At 40.5% G+C, this 10,944-nt stretch overlaps 1 pseudogene; it reads right to left on the reverse strand.

The window, feature by feature from the left end:
* Window positions 1–4,693: 4,693 nt before the first annotated feature.
* LOC143637845 (elongin-A pseudogene) lies at window positions 4,694–6,910 on the reverse strand (annotated as a pseudogene).
* Between the last annotated feature and the right edge of the window lie 4,034 nt (window positions 6,911–10,944).

A 10,944-nucleotide genomic window follows, 5' to 3' on the forward strand; every position in this document is an offset into this window, starting at 1 on the left:
GATAGTTGGTAGGATTAAGAAAATAGTCGGTAGGTTAAAAAGAAGGGGGAGTATAGGATGTGGACCAAAAGTTCTTTAGCAATTGCTTTCGGTTAGAGAATGATTGTCAATGTCATCACATGTGAAGGGTCATCCCCAATGATTAACTGGGGAAAATAGGTAGGAAAGCAGATATCAATAGAGACATTAGGAAATCAGGCTATATATAAAGTTTGTGATAGAATTAGACAATTTCAACAGGGTTGAGGTTGAATATATAATATTAGGAAGAATGAAATATGTAGTCACCAATAGGATTGACATATGAGAACATTAGTCAAACTGGACATGGATGTTTTAGTAATCCATGTTCACTTTCCATTTAGGCTTTGGTACAATCAGAAGTGTGACCTTTGCATTTTGTGTCCAGAATACTACAGTGATAAAATGTATATGTAGATTAGGTGACATGAGTATTTCTTCCAGCATTTCTGGGAGCAATATTTTGAAGATGTATAAATTAGTATTGGGGGTACAAAAAGGTGTACCCTGTGTCTATTAATTTACAGATATTGCATGAATATAACATCTTCTGAATAAATAATATATCAGGCTCCACTTTAAATAATAGATTGAAATGATATCTGAAAATATAGAAGAAATTTATATTGATGTACAATCATTTATTCCAACCAATTATACATCTAATGATAATATTATAGTTATGGTTTATCATGACGAGTCTGTGAGTTTTTCCTCAAAAGTGATTATTGAAATCGAAAATAATGTTTTTGGAAGAAGTCTCACAAAAAAATAGTAAAGAAACATGAAGGAATACATGTGTTCTTAAGCAGGAAGTGATTGAAAATGAAAAAAATGTCAATAAATTTGTGAACTTGTGGATGAAATATATATCCTATGATGTGCAATACCTGAAGATATAGTAATGTACCAGTGTTGAATGAAAATGAACGTCAAAATACACATCATGTCCCATAGGAATCTGCTTGCATTGATGTTAAACTGGTCAGTTACTGCCGAAATATTAGGATTTCTAAGCACCTAGTTCTGAAGTTAGTTTCAAGTACTAGGAAACAATTATGTATTTCAGGTGGATTAATGTTTCTGAGAATAATATTGTGAAATGTTGATTATAAATCAACATACATGAACATAAATGAAATTAGGGAGTGTGTACAAGACACATTTATTTCATATTTTGAAAAATCTGCAGAGTGTGTTTGTGTATATATATATATATATATATATATATGTGTGTGTGTGTGTGTGTGTGTGTGTGTGTGTGTGTGTGTAATATATATATATATATATATATATATATATATATATATATATATATATATATATATATATTCCAACACACACACACACACAGAGACATTAAAAATAGCAATATATGCCAATCGAAATTCACCGTGAAGTATATATCATCCACAGATACAAAAATATTAATTTTACTGAACATGGATTTATGTATAATGTTTTTCAACTAGGAAGCTCACCCATAGGTTGAATTTTTAGTTCCAACAGCGTTTAGGAGAAGTGAACTCTTCTCACAATTTGTACCTGCCAAGTCAGCCACCTCACATGAATGTACGTGTAGTACCAGGTAGGATTCTCTATGTGCATATAAAAATATATGTGCTGAGTGGGCTACAGAGAAAGGGAGACAGGAATTCACATATTTGTTATCTTTAAAATCACATGGAGAACTATTTCAACAAAAAATTGTCTAGATTTATAACTCCTACCCTATATAATGCAAAAGGCAAGTCCAACAATGCACCTTGCCTCCTCTGAACTGCTTGTATTTCTATTCTGTTTCTGTTATTTTTCTGCATCATATTAGAATTAGTAGTCAGAGTCTAGTAGGGTATAGTTTAGTGTCAGGGATTAAGTATTTTGAATGGAAAATTGGAAAATGAATCCAATGTGTATGCAAATATGTCCTACACAAAAGTATTCCTACTCTCATCCAGAACAATTCTTTGACTTTACCTTCGCCCCATGTAGGACACAATCAGAAGAGAAAAGTTAGAAAATCTGTGAATACATATCTGAAATGAAAAATGCTCAGGAGTTCACAACCTTGGAGGTGGTAGAGGAGTTTCCAAAAGTAAGTGACTGGGAAAACACTCCACAAACATGGAACTCTGTTGGCCTAAATACTTCTTGAGAAACTTCCTCTGAGGTTGGACACTTAAAATATATGTTGTTGTCCGGAGATTTAGCTTCATTTCTATTGAGACCATCAAAGCTGGGTCTGCATCTATGTAACCTGGAGGACATCGTTTCTTATTTTCCATTGAACATGAGGCAGCAGTGGTGATTTCTCTCTTTGTAGGTAAACTGTTGCCACTGGGGGATAAGTGTCTCCCCGAGTGGACTGTGAAGCCATTTGGTCATCCTCCACTTTTCGTGGAGTTTCTTGCTGCTGCACTGGAAGTTTCGTATTTGCTTCACAAAGTACAAGGATTTCAACTGGGATATAGTGCTGGAGGGAGTTCTGTCACGTGTGTTGGGTCAGGGACTGCAGAAGAATGTTCCAACCAGGGTTCTATCCCACATAGCTTTCCCCCTTGTCCATAGCAACCTGATTCTTAAAATTGCCCTGAAATCTCTCCATATAACAAGATGCCTTTACATATAAGAGTCTGCTGGCTGCACAATGTCAGCCACAAGGCATTTGGAAGTCAATGGCAGATCCACATGGCCCCACCAAAGATGTTTTATCACACACCTGCAAACCACAGCTCTAGGCCCACTACTCAGCAGGCTCCAACTTACTGGCATCTCGTTATACACCATTTTCATGAAATCCAGTCAATTATGCCACTGTCTGGTACACACCTGATCAGAAACAGGACATCCAAAGGTTCTCCAGTGTCACCTGGTCATGGGAATTTCAAAAATTCAATGGTGTTTATCTAGCCATTTTTGAAGAATAAAGTTGGAGTCCCTGTGGGTTTCAATTCATTCAGGAACCATTTAATGGTGAGAAAGCTTATTTCAGTGAAAGCTCTGGAGAACTCTCACAGGCAAGGCTTCCCAAGGAGTGGCCAAAAGGTCACATGAAGCCAGGCATATTGAGATCTACAATGTGAGGTCCATGTGTGTTTTGACTCTCAACTATGGCTGCCAAGTCTTTCAGAAAAAAATCATGTGATATCCTGGCTGAAATTCCTAGGGCTCCGTGAAATGTCACCCTGGGCCTAGATCTCAGTTTCCAAGGGTGATTCTCATGCGTGGCCTCCTAAAATCCCAACACAATTCATGGCAATACTTCTCTGAGGTCAGTTCCAGAACTCAGTCTCTAAGGAGAATCACACCTGAGTTCCATCCCAGGTGGACCCAGTCATCTCTTTCAAAAGTCACACAAATTACCGTAATTAAAACCAAAACACTCCCACATGGCCCTCATCTTCTTCCATATAGACACACATCATAACCACTGGCTGGTGGTTTCCCTGAGGAGAGCAGCCCAAGCAAGTGTCCAAAATAAGCTCCCTTGCCCCTCATTAGCCTAAAGTCGGGGTGGCCTTGACGCCCTTCCTGTGAATCAGGAGTGATAAAATAGGCCTGCCATTAATACTGCTCTGCTTCTCCAATTTGAGGCATACTGACTGTCAGGTATAGATTATTTATGTGATTTGGAGTCAGAACAAAACCCAAGCTCCTCTGCAGTGGTTTCAAGAACTCATTTGACCCAAAGAATCCCTATTCTCACTTGATGGAGTTCAGGAACCTTACAAAGGAAGGCGAGAGTTCATCCACAGTGACTGATCTTTTTGCCATTTATCTTTTGGATGCACACATGGCATCTTTTTTAGATCCATCAGGTACTGAGAATGTAAGCCACAGCCTCACACAGGGCCAATAGTCTGATGCAGACACACACCTTTCCAAAGCAATTTAGCAAATAGCCACAGGTGATGCCCATTCATTTTCTATTTGAAAACTGATTTCTTCAGGCTTCACACAGTGGTTGCCTGAGGCAAGACCGTACTGACATTCAGGGCAACAGAACAATAAGTAAGCAAAAGGTCCAAAGCAGGGTTTCTCCACTGAGACTTTCCTGGTGACACTGATATCTGAGTTTTCTGAAATGCTCGCCATTCCTTTCAGCTATCCAGTACATGGCCATATCACAGAGCTTGGAGGTGGTTCATATCTTGGACACATAAACATGCACCTATTTAGAGATTGACAAGAATTCAGGAAGAAAACAGGAACTTCAGAAGATCGTAGGTGTTGCCCATCCTTAAGGCAACCCGCAGTCCATTCATAAATTGCCCAGGTTGAATGCTGGGAAGTTTTTTACTAGACAGGACACATCTATTGATTCATTCTCTTTTCTTTCTTTTTTTTTTTTTTACAATCTGGGTGCAATATTTATTAATTAAAACTATGTCTAATAGTTTACAAAGATGCTAATTAACAACAAAAGTATAATTGACCTTAAAATCCTCAGTGAGACTGAGGCTTCATATCGTCTTCAGAATTCTGAAGTGTGCTCCAGGCAGGGCACAGGTAGGTGTGCAGGGAAGCACCTGCGACCATGCAGGATTCCAAGGCCAAGAGGGTCCACAAAGTAAGCTTCTGGGCTCCCCTGGAAGTCCCACTCTCTATCCCCCATTGTCCCTGTAATCTTGCCCCCCAAATTCCATCTCCAAAGTAAGTGCTTGGTTTATCATCAAGAGAATCTGTTCTTGAAAGCTTTAATTGTCTTGGCCATCACTGGTGCGATTTTCTTCACAGCTGGTTTCCTAGGATCATTGGAGATGGTACTACTGACGACTGGCACCAAGTGGGTACTGCTGGTGCTGGAGCCATTATAGGCTGGCTGCTCAGAGCTGGGGTTCAAGCTGTTGCTGCTGGCAGGAATGTGGCTGCTTCCTGTGCTATATGGGGCTGGCTTAATCTTGACTTTCTCAGGGACAGCTGCTCCTCCTGTTCCAAACTTCTCTTGCCTCCAGCAGACATCTCTAGGTGGCTTGGCCACAGAGTTGACAAAGGTCATCTTTGCTCGCCCACCCTTGGGCTTATTGGCATTTGCACATTGGATGTTCTTTGTTAGCACTCGTAGCTGCTGCTCTCGGGCATTCTGAAGCCGCAGGTACATCTCCCGCCAGGACTCATACTCTTCTGGTCTTTCTTCTTTAAAGTCTCGGTGACAATGAACTTTCCATAATTGATCTGTGTCTTCAATTAATACGTGATTGTATTCCTCTAGGTGATATAGGTGATCAGGTGTTCACCTCTCAAAAACAGGTTCAAGAATAGAAAACGGTACTCTTCCCACTTCAAAGATGGAATCGATGTTGTTTTTAAGTTCAAGGATGCACTGCTAGTACAAGGTCATCATTTTGGAGAGATAGGCACACTTGGAACCGGAATACACCTGCATCTTGGAATTCATTCTGTGTCCAGTGAATCCAGCTTCTTCTTCTTCCTGGGGTGAATAGAATGCTTTTCTCTTTGGCTGGAAGGAGGGCATCACTTCAAGGGAAGAAAGTGGACGGTAATTGCTCTGGATGGTTGGTAAGGGGAGGTCTGGCAATACTGGCAGTGCATCAGTAGGGACCTTTCTAAGCCTGGTTGAGTCAGCTCCAGCCAGCTGCAGTTTCTCTGACCTGCTCTCATTCCCCTTGGGTGATTTCTGAACTGAGTTTAAGTTTTTACTACTGCTTTTGGAATCACTTTTTTAAAGTCCTTTGTCTCCAAGTGCCGTGGCTGGAGTTTTCACAATCTTCTTCTTTTTCTTCTGGGGCTGGTCATAGCTGAGGTATGATTCAAATGACATGGTGGGCTGCTCGAATTCATCCTCCACGTCTGCCTCCTCTGCCTTAGGGAGTGAGCCCAGTGACTTTCTATCCAAATTAGAAGTCTTTACTTTCCCTTCTTCAGCCTTTATATTGTTAGAAACCTTCTCTTTTGTTCTAAGCAACAGGTCTCCAGCCCCTCTTCCTATGTCTGTGCTGTCCACGCGTTGCTTGCTTATGTCCGATTTGGTTTTTGCAGGATCCTTGTGCTTTGGCTTTTTAAGGTGCTTGTCTGAAGCAACCTCTGAGGGTAAAAACTTTCTTTTGAGGCTGCTGCCTTCTCTTTCTTTCTCTTTCTTGGCAGCACTAGAAGGTGGTCTCTCCTTGGCACTATCCCCTTGGAGTGGCCTTCGGGTCTCCTCTTTTGAGAGGCACTTGTGTGGCTTCTCTCTGCCCAAAGCATAGGCCTTATCATCACCCTTTGCATCAATAGGGCGTTTTTTTTCTTGTGGCAAGATCTGTGTTCCTTGTTTTGGTTCAAGATCCCCTTTCCCTGGGGTTCTCCCAGGTGATGTTCTTGACTAACTCCCAGTCTGACCTGAAAGGCATTACTGTGGCTTTTTCCAGGTTTCTGGTGTGAAGCAATGGACTCATGGGCCTTCTCTGGTGACCTGTAATGGTCTGTGTACATTTGATGAGGCCTCGCACAGAATGGAGGGGACTGGACATGGCCATAGTCAGAAGATTCGGGGTCTGATGAGTATGTAGGTGACACCCTGTGACACCTCTTCTTCTCATCTCTCCTCTCATGACTGAGAGACACTTTGTGAGGTTGTTCACATTCTGAGAGTTTTCTGTGTTTCTTCTGTCTGTGCTTGGGACTATAGGATTGGCTGCCTGACACCTTGCTGTTTTCTTGGCAGTACCCTTCCATCTCCTCCTCCCTCTGAACCGCATCCCGAGGGTGCTTTCAGGAATTGCTTTTCTCAAAGTCCTGTTCATCAGCCTCATTGTTTCACAAGGATATCTACTGTAATAGGCAAGGTGGAGAGTTTCTTCAAATATTTCAATAGCATCTTGGGGTCCGGGTTTGTAGCCAGGCGTGCCTGCAGCTTCTTCACAACTTGGAGCGCCAAATCCGCCACCATCACTGTCACTGGCGTGGCCTCCTCATTATCTTTTCTAATGTCAACAACCACGGACACAGTGGGATACACAGACATAGAAACACTCTCCTTTTCAAATGACTTACTAGAAACAGTCCACTCCAAAGCAAACAAACTGCCTTTCCTAACTATTCTCAGAACATGGGACAAAACCACAAACTCTCACCCACTCCAACAAAGGCACCTCCTTCACCCAATTAGGTCTGTGACTATCCGGAGTGTCCTCTGACTAGTGGGCCATACTATTTTACCCCAAAATGGACTGTCCTGTTTCAGAAATGGTCTCCTTGGCCAACTCTTTGAAGTTGTCAGAAGCCAGCAGTGAGTCACTCACTGCTATCTCAGGAAAGGCCCCTCTTCAGAGCTATCCTGGCATTTGGCCATCCTAACATCAGTAGGTAGCAAGAAAGACTGACTCTGTCCTTGGTAAATACAAACAAGTGAGCCCACTGGGACTGGGACTGGGACTGGCTCTTAGTGCCTGGCTTCTTGGATCCCAAGTTCAGAGAGTTCCATCCACAATTTAGTTAGGTTGGTCACTTCCTTCAGGAACTGAATGAAGTCACTGCCTTGGCAACCACTTTGTCCTAACAGTTGCTTCCAAGGGTCCCATGAGATGGAGGCTACCCCTACTTCCTGTGACACTTTCACAAGTTCGAATGGTATATCAACCATTAGCACCCGGGAACAGCTCTCCACACAGGCCTGGTTTGGTCCATCTTCTCTACATTAAGAAGAGAGAGGCTGATTCAGACACATCCCTTCATCCTGACCAGGTTGTTTGCCATGGAAGATGACTTTTGCTCTCTCAGGTCCTTCATAGCTGCCTACATCTTCTCCAGGGATCATTTCTGCATGGACTTTTGATGTTCTCAGCAGGTGGAAGATCCCCTACCATCCTGTATTGTAAGACCAAATCTGTCCCTGCTCTTCTGTAAAGTTAGATTTAGAAAACAGTGTATGTTTAGGTTTAATAGCACATTCGATTTGGGTTAGGAATGATTCTGCTGGATGAATAATTATTATGGGAACCTGTGATATTTTAAGAATATGGACATGAAATATAAGTATGAAAACAGAAATCTAGGAAAGATTTGAATCCCAGAACGGCATTGGGCCCTTGTTTGGGATACTTAGCTTGAATTATGTTCTGCACCAAGGTCTCAGATATATCGATATACAATGGCATAGGACTCTGTACCTCGGATGATTGAATGTAGAAGAGAACATCCAGTCAAAAAGGGTTAGTCCATAGGATTAGAAGATAGGCAGTAGGTTAATGAAAAATAGTGAGTCTATGAGTTGGAGAAAAAAAGTTCTTTAGCAATAGGGTTTCGGTTAGAGACTGAATGTAAATGTCAGCAGATGTGAAGAGTCAGTCACAATGATGAACTGGCGAAATTATGTAGGAAAGCAGATATCAATAGAGACATTAGGAAATCAGGCAAAGTATTAAGTGAGTGATAGGATTAGACATTTTCAACAGGGTTGATGTTGAATATATAATACTAGGAAGAAACAAGTATGTAGTCACCAATAGGATTTACATGGAGAGCATTAGGCAACATGAACATGGATGTTTTAGTGATCCCTGCTCACTTTCCATAAAGGCTTTGGTGCAATCATAAGTTTGACCTTTGCATTTTGTGTCCAGAATATTACTGTGATAAAATGGATATGTAGATCAGGTGACATGAGTATTTCTTCCACCATTATGGGGAGCAATATTTTGAAAACTTATAAATTAGTATTGGGCATACAAATCGTTGTATACTCTTTCGATGAATATAGAGATGATGCATGAGTAGACCATATTGTGAATAAATTATATAACTATTTCCAACTTTAAATAATGGATTGAATTGATATCTGAAAATAGATAGGAAATCTTCTATTGATATACATTCATTCATTTCAACCAGTTATATATCTAATGGTAATATTAGGGTTAGGGTTTATCATGAATAGTGTGTGAGTTTTGCTTAAAAAATGATTATGGAATCGAAAATAATGTGTTCATAAAGAAGTCTAGTGAAAAGACCATAAAGAAACATGGAGGAATGCATGTGTTTTTATGGAGGAAGTGATTGAAAGTGAACCAAATGCCTATAAATTTGTGTACTTCTGGATGAAAAGATATATCCTATGATGTCCATCAACTGAAGAAATAGTAATGTACCAGTGTTGAATAAAAATGATCTTCAAAATACACATCATGTCCCATAGGAATCTACTTGCATTGATGTTAAACTGGGTCAGTTACTGTAGAAATATTAGGATTTGTAAGCACCATTTACTGAAGTTAGTTTTCAGTACTAGGAAAGAAATAGGTATTTCAGGTGGTTGAATATTTCTGAGAATAATCTTGTGAAAAGTTGATTATAAATCCACATACCATGAACATGAATGATTTTAGGGAGTGTTTAATAAGATACATATATGTCATATATTGAAAAATCTTGAGAGTATATATATATATATATCATGGAGAAATATTACAATAAAAATTTGACAAGATTTATAACACATACCCTTGACAAAGCAGAAGGCAAATCCAAGTATACACCATGCCTCCTATGAAAGGCCTGTATTTCTATTCTGTTAGGTGTCTTTTTATCCATCATATTAGGATTAGTAGTCAGCGTTTAGTAGGGTATGAGTTAGTGTCAGGAATCAGTATTTTAATTGGAAAATAGGAAAATTAATCTAATGTGTATGCAAATATGTGCTACACTAAAATCTTGCCACTCTCATCCAGAACAATTCCTTGCAATTAACTTCGCTCCAAGTAAGACACAATTAGTGGAGAGAAGTTTGAAAACCTGTGATTACATATGTGGAGCTGAAAATGCTCAGGATTTCACAACATTGGATAAGGTAGAACAGTTTCCAAAAGTAAGGGAGAGGTTAAACACTCCAAAAACATGGAGCTCTGCTGGCCTAAAGACTTCTTGAGAAACTGCCTCTGAGGTTGGGCACATGAAATATATATATTGTTGTCAGGAGATTTTGCTTCATTTGTAGTGACACCATCAAGTCTGCGTCTGCATCTATGTGACCTGGATGACATGGTTCTTTGTTTTCTAATGAACATGAGGAAGCAGTTCTGAATTCTCTCTTTGTAGGTAAACTGTGGCCACTGGGAGTTAAGTGTCTCCCCGTGTGGTCTGTGAAGCCATTTGGTCATCCTCCATTTTCATGGTGTTTCTTACTGCTGCACTGGGATTTGGGTATTGGTTTAATTAAATACAATGAGTTCAACTGGGACACAATGCTGGAGGGAGTTCTGTCATGTGTGGTTGTTCAGGGTCTTCAGCAGAATGTTCAAAAACGGTTCTATCCCACATAGCTTTCCCCCTTGACAATAGAAACTGGATTCTGAACATTGCCCTGAAACCTCTCAATATAACAAGATGTTTTTACATATAAGGGACTGATGGCTGTACTATGTCAGTCACAAGATATTTGAAAGCCAATGGCAGATCCACATGGCCCCAACACAGATGTTTATTCACAAACCTATAGTCCACTACTCTATGCCCACTACACAGCAGGCTCCAACTTACTGGAATCTCTGTTCTACACCATATTCATAAATCCCAGTCAATCAAGGCACTGTCTGGTACACTCATAATCAGCAACTGGACATCCAAAGGTTCTCCAGTGCCACCTGGTCATGGGAATTTCAAAAGTTTCATGGTATTTTTCTAGCCATTTTTCAAGGATGAAGTTGGAGGCACTGTGGGTTTCAATTCATTCAGGAACCATTAAATGGTGAGTAAGCTCATTTCAATGAAAGCTCTGGAGAACTCTCATAGGCAAGTCTTCCCAAAGAGTGGCCAAAAGGTCACATAAAGCCAGGCCCATTGAGGTCTACAATGTGAGGTCCATGTGTGTTTTGAGTCTCAACTATGGCTGCCAAGTCTTTCAGAAAAAAAAAATCATGTGATATCCTGGCTGAGATTCTCAGTGCTCTGTGGAAAGCCAACCTGGTCCTAGATCTCAGTTTCCAAGGG

Source organism: Callospermophilus lateralis, chromosome 13 (genome assembly GCF_048772815.1).
Source record: "Callospermophilus lateralis isolate mCalLat2 chromosome 13, mCalLat2.hap1, whole genome shotgun sequence".
NCBI classification, from domain to species: domain Eukaryota; kingdom Metazoa; phylum Chordata; class Mammalia; order Rodentia; family Sciuridae; genus Callospermophilus; species Callospermophilus lateralis.